We start from the raw sequence: 16,731 nt of genomic DNA on the forward strand, positions 1-16,731 counted from the left end.
CTTTGGTCATCTCCATGAAACATTTGTCAAGGCTTACATAGTAAAAAGCTGTCATCCAATTTTTTTTAATGAATGGCAGGGGTCTTATGTAGAAACTATATGGCATATTCAATCTAGGAACTTGTATATAAACTGGTATGGCTTCTGTGAACTTCGGAACTCAAGGAAAGCAACTAAATGCCCAGAAGTACGAATACATATATGCAAACTATTTTAGATGCCAAAACAATTAAAATCTGTTTCATGTTTTGTGATCCAGGGACCACTATCAAACAGAATATCCAAATCCTCAATCTCCTTTGCACCTGTACCACAGCTTGGTCAAATACAATGACCATGAGCAGACATGAAAAGAATAAAAGATGTAGCAGCAAACTGATGTGTGATGTTTAATTATGCAACAGATCAAATAAAACATATTTGTAACCTGCAAGTAATATGTACCCGCTCCCTTTTAAGATGAAGTTGTGCTTTAAAGGAGAAGTTTAGGGTTGTTAAAAAAATAAACCTACATACTCACCTCCATTCTGCAGCATTAGTCTGATACTGCGGCTGTCTCTCGCCAGCTGTAAGCCTGAGAACTGAGTGATCATATCACCCGTGATTGCTCAGTTCTCAATTAGCCAGCTTGGGCTGGAGAAGGGGCAGTAGCAGCTTGCTTTGGCTCTCAGCAGGGCACTGAGAGGGTAAGCCAGCTGCCGATCAAGCATTTAGGTGGACCCCAACATTATGGTCAGGATCCTTCCAGAGCCTACAGTGGCTCTTTGACCAAGCTGTGGTAGGCACAGCTGCAAAGAGATTGAGGGTTTGGCTGTTCTGTTTGACAGTGCTCCCTGGATCACAAAACATTAAACACAGATTGTAATTGTTTTGCCATGTAAAATAGTTTCCATATATGTATTTGCACTAAATTGGCTGCTTTTCTGGAGTTCCGAAGTTCACAGAAGCCATAGCAGTTTATACATAAGCTCCTAGCTTGTTTATATATATATATATATATATATATATATATATATATATATATATATATATATATATATATATATATATACATATATATATATATATATATATATATATATATATATATATGTAAATATATATATATCTTCTACATAAGATCCCTGCCATTTTTTAAAAAATAATTGGATGACAGCTTTCATCATGGAGATGGATACTAAGCAAATTTTAAGTCCAGCAAATGGTTTTCCTTTGCTTTCGTAGAGGGTGTGAAGAGATAAACTTTTTGTCAAGTTGTATTTCTAACCGTGACTTCATTGGGCAGATTTTCCTTCATTTCCTGTCCCTGTGACACCTACACAAGAAATGGAGGGAGTGATTGTCATTGAAATAGCAAACTGTCCCATACTCGATCAAAACAAAATACCTTTTGGCTGGAGTTGTGCTTTAAACTGACAGGTTTCTTTAATTTTCTCTTATGAAAATTGATAAAAAGGCAGCTTATGTACAGTATAATCAACTGCCATGACAAAGTTAACTGGATTGGTCAAAATTTTTGTATTTGGATTTTTTTTGCTGACTGCGCCTTGCAGCAGACCAAATATTTGTTGTTTTAGTCCTTTTCTGGGGTCAAATGGTTTTCGGCTGCTTAATGTCAGTGTTATCAGCAGACTGACTAGTTTATCAAACAGTACTGTCTGTGATTTAGTGGAGCGTAATGCCATATGTTGTTGTGCAGGTATACAGTATATTACAAAAGCTTTCACATATCACCATCATGGAAAATTCAAGACTTAAAGAAAATTTGTCATCAACGTAAACCTATATGTACATGTTAGCCTGCACATATTATTTAAACAAAACCAAAATTGTTAGCACTAAATTAATAAGTGCCTTTTCCTTTGCAAAAACTAGAATAAATAAAAACCATTACATAGCAAATGGCAACTAGGGGGGTGCCACTTCAGCTCTGAGGAGAGCTTCCTCAGAGCTGAAGCCCATACCCTCTCTCCTCTCCACATTAGATAAGAAGGAGTATTTATATTGGCTGCAGCTGCAGCCCTGGGAGGCTCACCCATTCAGGGAGCTGTAAGGAATCATGGGGGATGTAGTCCCCAGGCAGGCATGGCCCAGCTTGGTAAAGACTGAGTGGCACATGGTTAGATGATGGAAATCAGCAGAGCTTCTGCTCATTTATTAAGCTCTGGAGCAACTGCACTTGCAGAGTGCAACTGCACTTTGCAAAGTACACAGACTATTTGCCGTTAGTAAATCAACCCCAGTGTGTGCTGCAGAGAGCTTGAGGAGAAAAGAAAAAAAGGCTGCAGCTAGAAGGTAAGAACTGTATTGCTAGAGGACAGGGGATCCTCTGCGCTGCAGTGTGTGTGTGTAAAGCAGGCTAGGTTGCCATAAAACCTACTGCTCTGCTACTTTGAGATCATTGCTGCAATGTGCACCAGGGACTGACCATGTCACCCTAAACAGAAAAAAAACTTTGCTGCTGCACTTGGATTCCACACCAGCCTCATACACACGATCGGATTGTTGGCCAACTAAACCATGGAATTTTGTCCGAAGGGCGTTGGCCCAAACTTCTCTTGCATACACATGGCCACACAATTGTTGGCCAACAAATACGAACGTAGTGACGCACTATGTTGTTTTTCAGCTCTTTAGTGCCAGCCTTTGGGTTCCTTCTGGTAATTTTGTGTTAGTAGATGTTTGGTGAGTGTTGATTTGCACTTTTCAGTATGTTTCTGAACGGCCGCTCGTCAACCAGCCATGTTGCGGAATCGGAGGAGATAACGTGTTATTTATTATTGGCCTTGGAGTTATTGCTTTGATATTATTTTTTTGGTTGAATAATGATTTGATTTTGTATATTTTCTATATTTTTGGATGCATAGAATGCACTTTTTGGTTAAGTTCTATTGGCAGATAGCATGTCTAATTTTATTTGTTTTCTTTTTTTTTTTAATGTACAATAAAAAAATTGTGGAGAATAATACTTGGCTATGTGTTTTACTTCAAATGACAGTTTGGGAGTAGGCAGTTACATTTTAAAAAATACAATGTAAAATTAACAAGGGACACCAACATAGTTGTATCTTTGATCTTAAAAACTACGGGATAATGGTGTTGTGGTAACTTGCCCAAATAAAAAAAAAAAAAAAAAAAAAAAAAACAAGCATAATAATATTATTCTTGATATCACTAGAAAAAAAAGCCTTTCAAAATTCATTTGCAATAACTCCATCAGTATCAGCAGCAAAGCAGCTTCATTATTATCCCATTAAAGAAGAAAAGAATTGTGTGCTGCATTTCGAGATTTCATAATTTGGCACATCACGAATGTTAATTCTCCATTACGAATGCTAGTTTACAAGACCGACCGCTTCTGGCTCGTCCTTGCTTCCAAGCATGCGTGTTTGTACTTTTGTCCGATGGACTTGTGTACACACGCTCGGAAAATCCGGCAACATATATTTGTCCGCGGAAAATTTATAAACCTGCCATCCAACATTTGTCCACAGAAAGTTGGCCAACAATTGTCTGATGGAGCATACACATGGTCGGATTTTCAACAGCATGTCATCACACATTTCCTCTTGGAAAATCCGATCGTGTGTTTGAGGCTACTGTGTCGAAGAGTTAATCCAGATATAGGCCATCCTGCTGTGATCCTATTGAGCAAAGCACTGCCACATTCAAGGTCTGCTGCCATCATGTCAGGAACTGCAAAAACTATCTCCACTCAAATCCAGAGTTGCTGTTCCAGACGCCCAGGAGAAGAAGAAATCTTCCTGGTGAACTTCAGGTTGGTGAGAGGCTTTTGGCCGCCATCTTAGTTATATTCCTGCTTAAGAGGGACAGCACTACAAAACTACAGTTGTAGTTCTCCAACATTGACTTTGGGCCCCAACGCTGACCACCAACAGATATTCACCACTAGCCAGTTATAGGGTGATAACAAGAAACTGTGTCTTAATAGCCCCTAAAAATGTGGTAAATTTTGCAACTCCTGTATGTGAGGGTTTTGATTGGTCCTTTTGACCTTCACAGCCCACAGTTATATCCTTAATCTGTTCTCCCTTCTAATTGTCAATGCCATACTACAGTGGTCATCAACCCTGTCCTCAGAGCCCACTAACAGGCCAGGTTTGCAAGATAACTGAAATACATCACAGGTGATATCATTTGCTGCTCAGTGATTGCAGTATTCTAGTCTGCATCTCCCCAAGGTAATACATAAAACCTGGCCTGTTAGTGGACCCTGAGAACAGGGTTGATGACCACTGCCATACTACATATCCCCAGTGAAACCTTGGCCTTTGGGTTATTACACTTCCAGTCTGCACTCCTCTGTTTTGTGCAGTTGCAGGAATATCCTATAATTTCTGCAGGACATATCTTGATGATCTCACTTAAGGTACATTGGAGGTTATTTACGTAAGGCAAATCCACTTTGCACTACAAGTGCAAAGTGCACTTGAAATTGCACTGAAAGTGCACTTGGAAGTGCAGTCGCTGTAGATCCGAGGGTGACATGCAAGGAAAATAAAAAACTGCATTTTAGCTTGCACATGATTGGATGATAAAATCAGCAGAGCTTCCCCTCATTTCAGATTTTCCCCTCAGATTTACAGCGACTGCACTTCCAAGTGCACTTTCAGTGCAATTTCAAGTGCACTTTGCACTTGTAGTTTGCATTTGTAGTGCAAAGTGGATTTGCCTTTTGTAAATAACCCCCATTATGTCTGTGTGGGATGTCATACTCTGGGATAATGTTCTAGCAGCACCAGTGGTTTCCTATATTTCCAATCAGACTGGTCATTATGGCTCATGGCCCCTTTTCAGACTCAGGGGGTCACATTTTAGATATAGATGAGGGTTACGACATAGGGGCATGCCTCAGCTCACCCATGGATGCTGCCGCACTGCATGGTGGTATTATTCCTCCTGGCACGTGCCATGAAATCAGTCTGTCATGGTTTTACTCTGAATCATTTGATCTCCAGGGGGGTCCAGATCACCAGAGGTAAACAAAGGAGAAAAAGCCTGCACATAGAAAACTAACACAGCCGCCACATCTAATGATTGGTAAGCTGCAATATATTACATTTTTGATTTTGGGTTTAATATCGCTTTAAGTTTCAGATTTTGGTATAGAGTTAAGTGTTATGCCCAGTACACACGGTCGGATTTTCCGATGGAAAATGTCCGATCGGAGCGTGTTGTCGGAAATTCCGACCGTGTGTGGGCTCCATCGGACATTTTCCATCGACACACAAAGTTTGAGAGCAGGCTATAAAATTTTCCGACAATAAAATCTGATCGCGTCAATTCCGATCGTGTGTGGCCTGTTCCGACGCACAAAGTGCCACGCATGCTCAGAAGAAATTCCGAGACGAAACAGCTCGATCTGGTAAACTTAGCATTCGCAATGGATACAACACTTTCGTCACGGTGCAATGTTAAAAATGGTTTAATACAGCGCACTCTCTTCTTCTTTATAATGTGAGAAGAATGAAGTAGTTTTGCTGCTCATATTCACACAGACTTCTCACAAACTTCTTTCTTTATTATTTATCGGGATTCCCTTAATATATTTTGATTTGTCACATCTGACAAAAATATTTTTTTTTTTTTTTTTTTTTAGGTTTGTATTTTTTCCAAGGCTGATCTTTGTTTTATTTTATTTTTAGTTTTATTCCAGAATATTTTTGTGTGTGTTTTGTGTGTCAAGTTACCACAACACCATTGATATATTATTTAATCTCAAGGAGATTGTTTGGTGTTGGTGTCCCTTGTTAATTTCACATTGTACTTTAGAAATGTACCTGAATCCTCACAAACAAACTGTCCTTTTTGAAGGAAAACACACATAGGAGAGTATAATTGAAACCAAAAATCCTTTATTAAGGGCTCAGAACCAAACAAAGAGGGAGGCAACACTGGAGAAACAGCAGAAATTAGCGAAGCCTTGGACCCCCAGGGCAGACATCAATTATTTACCAGCAAAATTGGTGGCCTAAGGAGTCCATATGTAAGGGAGTGCAGTCTGGTGCAGAAGTCCCAGAGATCCGGAAAGCAGCAGATGACATCCCTGTCCCCAGGCTGTTGTACCACAAGAGGCTGCATCTTTTGCCAGACCAGACTGGGCCCAGGGTCATCACTTTCTGGTCTTCTTTCCACACTTCCTTCCCAGCTGTGGCTCTGCTGTTGGAGATGTGGCAGGAGGAGGAGTAGGACCTGGAGGAGGAGCACTAGTAGGACCTGGAGGAGGAGAAGTAGAAGGACCTGGAGGAGGAGGAGGAGGACCATGTGCGAGGTCACAAATGTGGGTAGCAGATGTTATTTGGCCCCTCAACCCCTTATTGAGAGCTTCCAAAATTAATGACTCACACATGAGTTGTTGGTCCTCCTCCATCCGCTGCATTTTACAGGCAATTATGCCAGCAAAGTCCTCCTCCACAGTGTGGGGGGCTGTCAGGGCCTTTGTAGCCTTCCAAAAGAGGCCTATGGCAGCCCCCTCCAGGGTACTCCTCTTCCTGCCACTTTCTCTTTGTGGGTGTAGGGGAGGGACCTGGATATCAGGCAGCCTGCTCGACCCGGCCACCTCCTGGCTGAGACTTCCCTGTGTATGAAAAAGGGACATGGTTTTAGTTTCTGCATCATCAATCCCAAACATAAATTAGTACTCCAAACTAACATCTAGTTAACATCATTGATTGGACAACCTGAACTAATTAGAGGAATGCTATACCTGGCTCAAGTTTGGCTCCTCCACATGTTGCTGCCTGGAAGGCCCAGGTTGGGCGTCAGAAGCCTCAGCTGGGGGGGAAGGAAGCATGGAAGGAAGAGTGGAGAGTGATGACCTGGGTTCAGTCTGGCCTGCCAGAAAATGCAGCCTGTCATAGTACCACATCCTGGGGACATAAACGTCATCTGCTGCTCCGGATCTCTGGGAATCCTGGACCTTCTTGTGCTCCCTTAGATAAGTGCTCCTCAGGCCACCAATTAGGATCTTCAAATAGGTCATGTCTGCCGTGGGGATCACCGTCTTCACAAATTCCAGCAATTGATCCAGTGCTGCCTTCTTCTCTGTTTGGTTCTTATAATGTGGGTGGTTTATCTCCCAAAGACAAGGCAGCTCCCTGAACATATCTATGAAGATTGCCATAAAGTCGGTATCTTTCAAGATATCCATTTTCACTGCAAGACACAACACAAGACAAACCCTAATGTCAGGCAAAACTCTCCTAATCTAGTTACAATATAGGCCTCAATCTAGAAGCAGTATAGGCCCAAGTTTGGCTCTTACCTTCGTTATCATGATCGGCGCCTCCGATACTCCTTCCTCCGCTCACAGATCGTACGTACTATGCACGCGTGTTACGCTTTATACACACTGCGCATGCGTATAACTCCGCCCGCCCCTGACGTTCTTTCTAGTCTATTCCCCGCCCCTTTTCGTTCGGCGCAGTGGGTGAAGAGCACATGGCGGAGTCAGAGCAGGTGCGTGCTAATTATAGCAACAAGATCAGCTCAGGAAGCGGTGGTCGGACCTGAAATTAAGAGAGCCCGAGCAGTACAGAAAGATCCGGAGAGTGCTGCAAAAAAGTAAGTAGTTGTGCTGTGTTCCTATTCTTTTTGTCTTTATTACGTTCGTGCTGCTCCATGTGCTTTTCTTAAGTGTTGTACAGTTTAAAATGGCAACTTTCATGTTCATGGGCACATTATTCGTTCGTATCAAACATTTTTCTTTCGGCCTATAAAACACCATTGTTTAGGCCATATGCATTTGCCCACATTTTTTAGGGCCTACTTGTATGAAAAATATTTGGTTGTGTAGATGGGTTTGTGACTAGAATGAAATGCAAACTAGATTCTGTGTAAGGAGAGGACACTCAGCAGCTGTTTTCACATCTGGACGCTGGAGCACTAGTGTGGGACACCAGAACACCATTTTTATTAGGGGGCCCACACGGGTGCTCCAGTGTATACTATAGGGGGGTCTCCATCTGTGAAGCTTGTACAAAACAGGTAAAGTCTTGAAGCTTGACAACGGACAATAAAAATTCTACATCTTGGAACTCTGCAAAAATAGACAATTGTACCCCACTTCCAAGCAATGTTTCATCGTTATATTTCGGCCATCAAATATCTGTGTGCTATTTATACCATTTTTGTTTTACATAGGGGAGAAAAGACTCGGAGGACACCCCTCATCCGAGGAGATCACAGACCCCCCACCTCAGGAAGAAGGGGAAATACCCCCAACCCAAGAAGAGCAGGAGGAGGAAGAAGACGTGGTGGAAATTGGCACCACAACAGGTGTCTGCGACCACAGACTCAGGTAAGAGATGGATGCCAGCATATTTATAATACCTGTTTTTTTTTGGTTTTCTCTCTTTTTAGGTGATCGTGATGTTGTGGATCCAGGGCATTTCACCTCTGATAGTGCACAGATCCTGATTGGGGAGATCATGGGGTGTAATTTAGCTTTGGAAAACATCAAGAAAAACATCAATGATATTATTCAAAAAAATAATAACATCATTGATGTTTTGGAGAGAGTTTAAAACCCCTCCAAATCTTTAGTTTTTTTGTACGCTACAATGTTAAAAATGTTTTAGCGATTTTTAGAAAAGCCAAATTTTGAGGATGCACACAGTGTGCCAACATGTGCTATCTGCCATCATGGGAGATCAGTGGACGCGTTTTGGGGGTGCAACCCCTTCCTCAATAATAAAGTAGCTGAGAGGAAGGGGTTGCTCCCCCAAAACATGTCCCTTGATCTCCCGTGATGGCAGCTAGCACATGTTGACATTCGTAAATTGGTGTGCATCTTCAAAATTTGGCTTTTCCTGGGGTGACTTCACCCCATCTGAACGCAATATCAAACACAGTTCCTAAATACTCATGTCTGATATTGCCATCAAGTTTTACCTAATGTGAACTTTGTAAGTTCAAGATTTGTGTCTTTCTTGTTGGTTTTACACATGCCTGTTTTATCTTAAATGGACATTTCTAATTTTGATAATGCCACCCCAAAAATTGTTATACAACAAACATGTTGGTTTGTTTTAACAACCTTTTCTAAATGCACATGTGATTGTGCAGGTATTAAAAAGATTGTTAATCAAGAATTTGTGAATTATTGTCTCAACGCTAAAACACTTTTGTGGTAATGTAATTGCTGCTTTCTGTGACAATGGGTGTTATTTCCTAAGGGCAAATCCACTTTGCACTACAAGTGCAGTTTCAGTGCATTTTCAAGTGCACTTGTAGTGCAAAGTGTAGTTGCCTTTAGTAAATAACACCCAACAGTGCTTTGTATAAGGTTACACAATCACGCCATTTTCAGGACTCACCACATTTCGGTCAGGGTCAGCTAAAACAAACACAAGCAGTAAATGTCACCAAAGATTTGCTTAATTTCTTTTTTTATTTGATCAAGGTTTCACAAATTGTCTGGCATATTGATGGCCCCCCTACCCGCAAAGAACTCAAGGTATCTTAGCCGGACATCACTGGCACTCAAGGAGGGCAAGCCAGGACGGCCACTTTCAAGCGTCGTCAGGGTTGTTTCATTTATAATTCCGGCCTCAGGCCCAACTGAGCCAGCATAGTTGGCAGAATGTTGCCGTAAAAAGTTATGTAGAACACAGCACGCCAGGATTATATGATTCAGTTTATACTCCGCCATATGGATGGGTGTAAGAAATAGGCGGAACCGGCTGGCCATGATTCCAAATGTGTTCTCCACCACTCTTCTGGCTCTGGCCAGCCGGTAATTAAAAACCCTCTGTTCCGGGGTGAGGGTCCTCATCGGGAATGGCCGCATAAGATGGTCCCCCAGCGCAAATGCTTCATCCGCAAAAGGGACGAATGGGAGTCCTTCCACATTCTCTTCTGGAGGTGGCAAGTCCAAGCTGCCATTCTGGAGACGCCTGTAAAACTCCGTCTGGGCAATGACTCCACCATCGGACATCCGGCCATTCTTCCCCACGTCCACATACAGGAACTCGTAATTAGCCGACACCACCGCCAACATCACAATACTATTGAACCCCTTGTAATTATAATAGTACGACCCCAAGTTGGGTGGTGGGACGATGTGGACGTGTTTCCCTCCGCAGTTAGGAAAGTCCCACCGCTGGGCAAAGTGGGAGGCCACAGTCTGCCATTCCTGTGGCATGGAAGGAAACTGTTGAGGAAAACAAAAATAAATTAGTATTTTTGCACAAACATGGAAAGCAGATTAGACACAAACATTCTTGGCCAACAACCAGATAACATTTATTAAGGGGAATTTTACAACACCAAAGTATAAGGTACACCTATCATATCCCCCCCCCCCTCTCATGGGCCATTTCTAACATTATAGGCGGTGGGGTTATCTTGGACAGGTAACCCTCTCCACTTCATTGAGAGATGAATGCCTCAATAATGGGTATTACTTGGAACAGCCCCTCCTTAGTTACACTATTGGCAGACCACTGGACAGGTAAGAAGTGTCATAATACAAAGATTTAAATACATATTGTACACATTTGAGCACATTTGGACATTCTGCTATTACCTATCAAGATAATAATATAATACAAAAACTTTAAACAGTACCATTTGAAAGTATACAGGCAGGCCCCTGCACTACATGCTTTGGGGAATTCATCCATAAATCTGACCACAAAAGAGGTGGGTATAGTGTGTATGGGTTTGGCAAAGTCAGCAGATAGATGATTGAGGATAAATAGAGAATTGGGATCAGCTGACTTAGCAGTTGGGGGGAGGGAGGGTTAATAAAAATGATTTGGGGACACTACAAAAAAAAGCATCTGTCACTCTGCCTGAATTTAAAGCACAAATCGCATTTCTAAACATTTTAGGGGGTGTTTGGGGTAAAGCACTACTATGGAGCTGATCAAATACATTGTTAAGTGACTACATGAGGTGAATATAGGGCCAGGAAAGCATGCTGGGGAGGTAAGTGAAGGCAAATATGTATGAAGGACTAAAAAAAAAACCAAAAAATTCCAGCATGTATGAGGACAAAGGGGACATTCACAGCATATTACAATCATGGTAATTAGGGAATGAGGAAAGAAATACAATATATTAGCAAACATTCAATACAATAAAATGTGACATTAAAGGATAAAAATCTTACCTTCATATACTCCTTCTGCAGGACCTGGATGATGGCAGAAAATAATAATAATGATATAATAATGATAATGATCCCCAGAGCCTGGGGGGAGATGCCTGTCGAGAACTTCAAGTCCTGCAGGCTTCTCCCCGTCACCAAGTACCGCAGGGTAGCGACGAGCCTCTGCTCCGGAGTGATGGCTTGCTTCATGCAGGTATCCTGCCTGCTGATATAGGGGGTCAGCGAAGCCAACAAACGGTGAAATACGGGGTCCGTCATCCTGAGAAAGTTCCTGAAATCATCAGGATTATTCTCACGGATCTCACGGAGCAAAGGCATATGACAGAACTGGTCACGCTGAAGCAACCAATTCTTGGTCCATGAACTCCTCCCCACCCTGTTCATGGACTGGACTTGTGTCAAGGTCAGGACCCCAACACCAAGCCCCCGCACAGCACGAACTCTACGAGGAGTACGTATACGCAACATGGCTAGAAAACGGTCGGCTGCTCAGAACGAAGTAACAGAACGCACTGAAGAACAGCAAGGCCTGTAAAGAGCGACCAGAAAAACAGCAACGAACGAACAAGAACACAATGACTAATCCAAGTCACGCGTAGCTTGCTTGCACGCACTGAAGAGCAGATACAAACCCACAAGCACAAACTCAACTAAACTGAAAACGATCTGAAAGCCACGAGTCTGAAAAAGCGCAAATCATCTCTCACCAAACTTTTACTAACACGAGATTAGCAAAAGGAGCCCAAAGGGTGCCGCGCTTGGTTCTGAAATGGCCTTTTCTAGTCTCGTCGTACGTGGTTGACGTCACCGAGTTCTGCGATCGGAAATTCCGACAACTTTGCGCGACCGTGTGTACGCAAAACAAGTTTGAGCCAACATCCGTCGGAAAAAATCCTAGGATTTTGTTGTCGGAATGTCCGATCAATGTCCGACCGTGTGTACGGGGCATTAGAGTGAGATTACATTAGAATTCCAGGCTATACCTAACTAATCTTAAAAATGCTCCCACCAACACCTATGCTGACTAACATGTAATAAAGAATTGTATACTTACCTATTTTCAGTCTGCTCCAGTCAAGTCACAGGACCCCACCCCCCCATGTCAGCCAGCAGTGGCTGCAGAAGAAAGGTGAGAACACTTAACCGCTTCAGCCCCAAAAGATTTTACCCCCTTCCTGACCAGAGCGTTTTTTGCAATTCTGCACTGCGTCGCTTTAACTGACAATTGCGCGGTCCTGCGACGTGGCTCCCAAACAAAATTGACGTTCTTTTTTTTCCCACAAATAGAGCTTTCTTTTGGTGGTATTTGATCGCCTCTGCAATTTTTATTTTTTGCGCTATAAACAAAATAAGAGCGACAATTTAAAAAAAAACGCATTTCCCCCAAAAATATATAATATATTTTTTTCCTCAGTTTAGGCCGATCGTATTCTTCTACACATTTTTGGTAAAAAAAATCGCAATAAGCGTTTATTGATTGGTTTGCGCAAAAGTTATAGCGTTTACTAAATAGGGGATAGTTTTATGGCATTTTTATTAATATTTTTTTTTTTTACTAGTAATGGCGGAGATCAGCGATTTTTATTGTGACTGCGACGTTATGGCGGACATGTCGGACATTTTTGACACATTTTTGGGACCATTGTCATTTATACAGCGATCAGTGCGATTAAAAATGCACTGATTACTGTGTAAATGACACTGGCAGTGAAGGGGTTAACCACTAAGGGGGCGGGGAGGGGTTAAGTATGTCCTAGGGGAGTGATTACTAACTGTAGGGGGATGGGCTAGCAGTGTCATTACTCTGATCACAGCTCCCGATGACAGGGAGCTGTGATCAGTGACACTTGTCACTGGGCAGAACGGGGAGATGCTGTTTACATCAGCATCTCCCTGTTCGTCCTCTCCGTGAGGCGATCGCGGGTATCCCCGCGGCGATCGAGTCCGCGGGACCCGCGACCCAACTCACGGAGCTCCCGGCTAGTGCGCGCACCGCCGGCGCGTGCACCGCCGGTGGCGCGCAGGCAACGGCACGGCGGGGAATTCAAATGGACGTACCTGTAAGTCCATTTGCCCAGCCGTGCCATTCTGCCGACGTACATCAGCGTGCGCTAGTCGGGAACCAGTTAACAACAGCTGAAATACTTGGGAGTGGTGATGTCACCAATAGACTCCTAAGGCCCAGGGGTTGTTGGTGCTTCCTCCTCTCCATTGCAGCTGCTGCTGACACACAGAGGAGCCGGATCACATGACCTGATTGGAGTGGCCTGAAAATAAGTAAGTATATGCATCTTTCTTACACAAGTTAGTCAGCATTGGTGTTAGGAGAGGAGAGGGTTGTAGGGGTTATAGTCAGTATAATGCCCCGTACACACAGTCGGACTTTGTTTGGACATTCCAACAACAAAATCCATGGATTTTTTCCGACGGATGTTGGCTCAAACTTGTCTTGCATACACACGGTCACACAAAGTTGTCGGAAAATCCGATCGTTCTAAACGCGGTGACGTAAAACACGTACGTCGGGACTATAAACGGGGCAGTGGCCAATAGCTTTCATCTCTTTTTTTATTCTGAGCATGCGTGGCACTTTGTGCGTCGGATTTGTGTACACACGATCGGAATTTCCAACAACGGATTTTGTTGTCGGAAAATTTTATATCCTGCTCTCAAACTTTGTGTGTCGGAAATTCCGATGGAAAATGTGTGATGGAGCCTACACACGGTCGGAATTTCCGACAACAAGGTCCTATCACACATTTTCCGTCAGAAAATCCGACCGTGTGTATGGGGCATTAGAGTAGGCCCACAGAGAATTGCAAACAAGTGACCAAGGCACCGGACTATCTAATTATTAAGCATTAGCTAAAACTTACATGGATGTCTTGGACCACAGTGGAGGAGGTGAGGGGGAATCTACAGACTGTAACAGCACAGATCAGGGGGAGACAGCAAGCTGGGTGGTGGTGAGCCGCAGCAGGATGCATGCAAGCAAGCCGCCTGATGGCCAGTGTGGGATGTGATTATGCCTGCACCGAGGGGCCTGATTTAAAGCAAAGGTGGAATGTAGAAGCCCACAGATGATGGCCAAAAAAAGCACTGGACAGCAGGGGCAGCCGAGATCTCTATGACCAACACACCTGGATAGGAGGATGAAAGCCAGGGGTAAAAACCGACAGAGAAGCCAACCCTAAAGCTGCGGCTAAGGTGTAGCCTCATACACACTGTTCAGTACTGTGTAGACATTGTGCAATGGATAGAAGTGGGTAGACTTATGCGTTTCAGGGTCCCACCCCTTTTTTCACGTCATACCACTGCAGATCAGATCATGCTGTGGTATAAGCCATCAGGGAAAAAAAAGTTTTTGTTTTAATTGGTTAAGATATAATAGCTGCATGGGCCAATTTATTAGGATCATTCTAAGGGTAGGGTTGAAGTTATGTGTCAGGGCATGAGGGGACTGCTGAAGCAACCTTGCTGAACACCACCATTCTGGGTTCCCAGCAGCTAATGCACTGGTTAAAAGACGCTATTCTACCAAACTGAAGCACTGCTGTTTCTTTTTGCATCTTCAGATTGCTGATGTGATTAGTCCTTAGGAGACCTGGAGTGGAGACTTCCTCTGTAAAATACTTACAGGAAGTATAAAGAAAACAGAACAAGTACATGTCAGCATATGCTGTAAACAAAAGCACTGGATAAGCATTTAACAGACCAAAATCCCCCCCCCCCAATCCCCATCACTGTTACAAAACCTCAAACCCTCAAAAAAAACATTCTTATAAGCTAGTTATCTCCATTGTGGGGATTTGAAGCTTGCTTTGCATTGACTTCAGCTTAAATAGGGGAGACTAAAAAAGACTTATGCCCCGTACACACGAGCGGATTTTCCGTCGGAAAAAACTTGGATGGTTTTTCCTACGGAATTCCACTCACTCTTGGCTTGCATACACATGGTCACACAAAACGCATACGACGAGCCAAGAAAATTAAGTTCAATGCTTTCGAGCATGCGTCAAATTGTTTCCGAGCATGCGTAGGAATTTTGCGCGTCAGAATTTGTACAGACGATCGGAACTTCCGATCGGAACTTTTTCCGACCGAAAAATAGAGATCCTGCTCTCAATCTTTTCCTAGCTGGAATTCTGCCAGCAAAAGTCCGATGGAGCATACACACGGTTGGAATTTCTGACCAAAAGCTCACATCCGACTTTTGCTGGCAGAATTTCTGATCATGTGTATGGGGCATTAGGCCTACTTCACATGGGCGATCCCATTGTTTTTCAAGTAGACCACATTGGAAGGTCCATGCATTACTATGGATAGGCGAATTTAAATGAACTTTTGTCCATTTACACCCACCTACCTTGGGGTCCGATCTGGGCCTCCAAAAAAAAAAAAAAAAAAAAGGAAAGGCGATCCTTCTTCTACCATTTATGTGAATTGGATCGTAGAGTAGTCGGGTGTAAATGGACAGTGGAGTCTGTTTACTCCTGGCCGCCCATAGAGCAGAGTGGGTTTTGTATGTGTTTGCTGTGTAGTAGCTAAGCAGACACCAGTGGCAGCCCATCCATAGGGGCGCATGGGCGCTGCCCCCCCTCCTCTATGAAACCCAGGAAGAAAAGCATTTCTCCACCACGAGCCACTTCTTTGCTTACAGTAAAGCCATGCAATGTAACATTACAGAGGGACAGTGCAATCTGGAATACCATGTGGCAAACAGCTACAAAATTCTAAATTCAATTACAATGTATTAACAGTGGCGGCCCATCCATTAGGGGCACACGGGTGCCGCCCCCTCTCCCTATCCATGCGCCTGACCCCTACATGCAGGGCGTCGGATGCATGGATTCCAATCGTGGTTTTTTTTTTTGGACGCACCTGATTAGAGCCAGAGGCTCTAATAGGCTTTAAAAAAGGGTGGGCTCAGGGTGCAGAGCACTGCGCTCAAAGCCCACCCAGTTGTGTGGCAATAGCAAATGAATATTTGCTATTGTAACACTGATTCTCCTCCAGGCCAATCAGGAAGTGGGTCCTGAGACCCGTCACCCGATTGGCCGAAAGGAGATCTGATCAGATTGGCTGCCAAGAGGAGGAGGGAAGAAACGCAGGAACAGCCCGTCCGGAAGCTGCGGCCACCCGCAGCGCTGCCCGCGAGATGGTGTAAGTGTGGGGCCCTGACTACTGACTGACCGACCCGGGGGTGTCCCGCCCGTGACCCGGCCGACCGAGTGGGAGGTGGATGGGTGCCGTCCGTGACCGGACCGTGGGGGGGGGGGGTGGCAGAAGGTGGATTGTTTGCCAACCCCCCCCCCCAAAAAAAAACACCAGCCACCACTGTGTATTAATGTATCTTTACACGTCATTAAAGTTGATTTCTTACCAAGTACAGCGCATTAAATGCAAAATCACAGGGTGCAAGAGATTTTCCAAAACTGAAAAATACCTTTATTCTTTATCATACTTGTCCAATACACTATGCTGTTATGGCATGGAACTTTTTACCTATGCAAATGTGCTCTCTTATTTCATGCTCTTAACATGCTGCTTACTTCAGACAACCCCCTGAAGTTTGTATATCCTGTTTTACAAAT

This window comes from Aquarana catesbeiana, linkage group LG01 (genome assembly GCF_042186555.1).
Source record: "Aquarana catesbeiana isolate 2022-GZ linkage group LG01, ASM4218655v1, whole genome shotgun sequence".
In the NCBI taxonomy this organism is placed as follows: domain Eukaryota; kingdom Metazoa; phylum Chordata; class Amphibia; order Anura; family Ranidae; genus Aquarana; species Aquarana catesbeiana.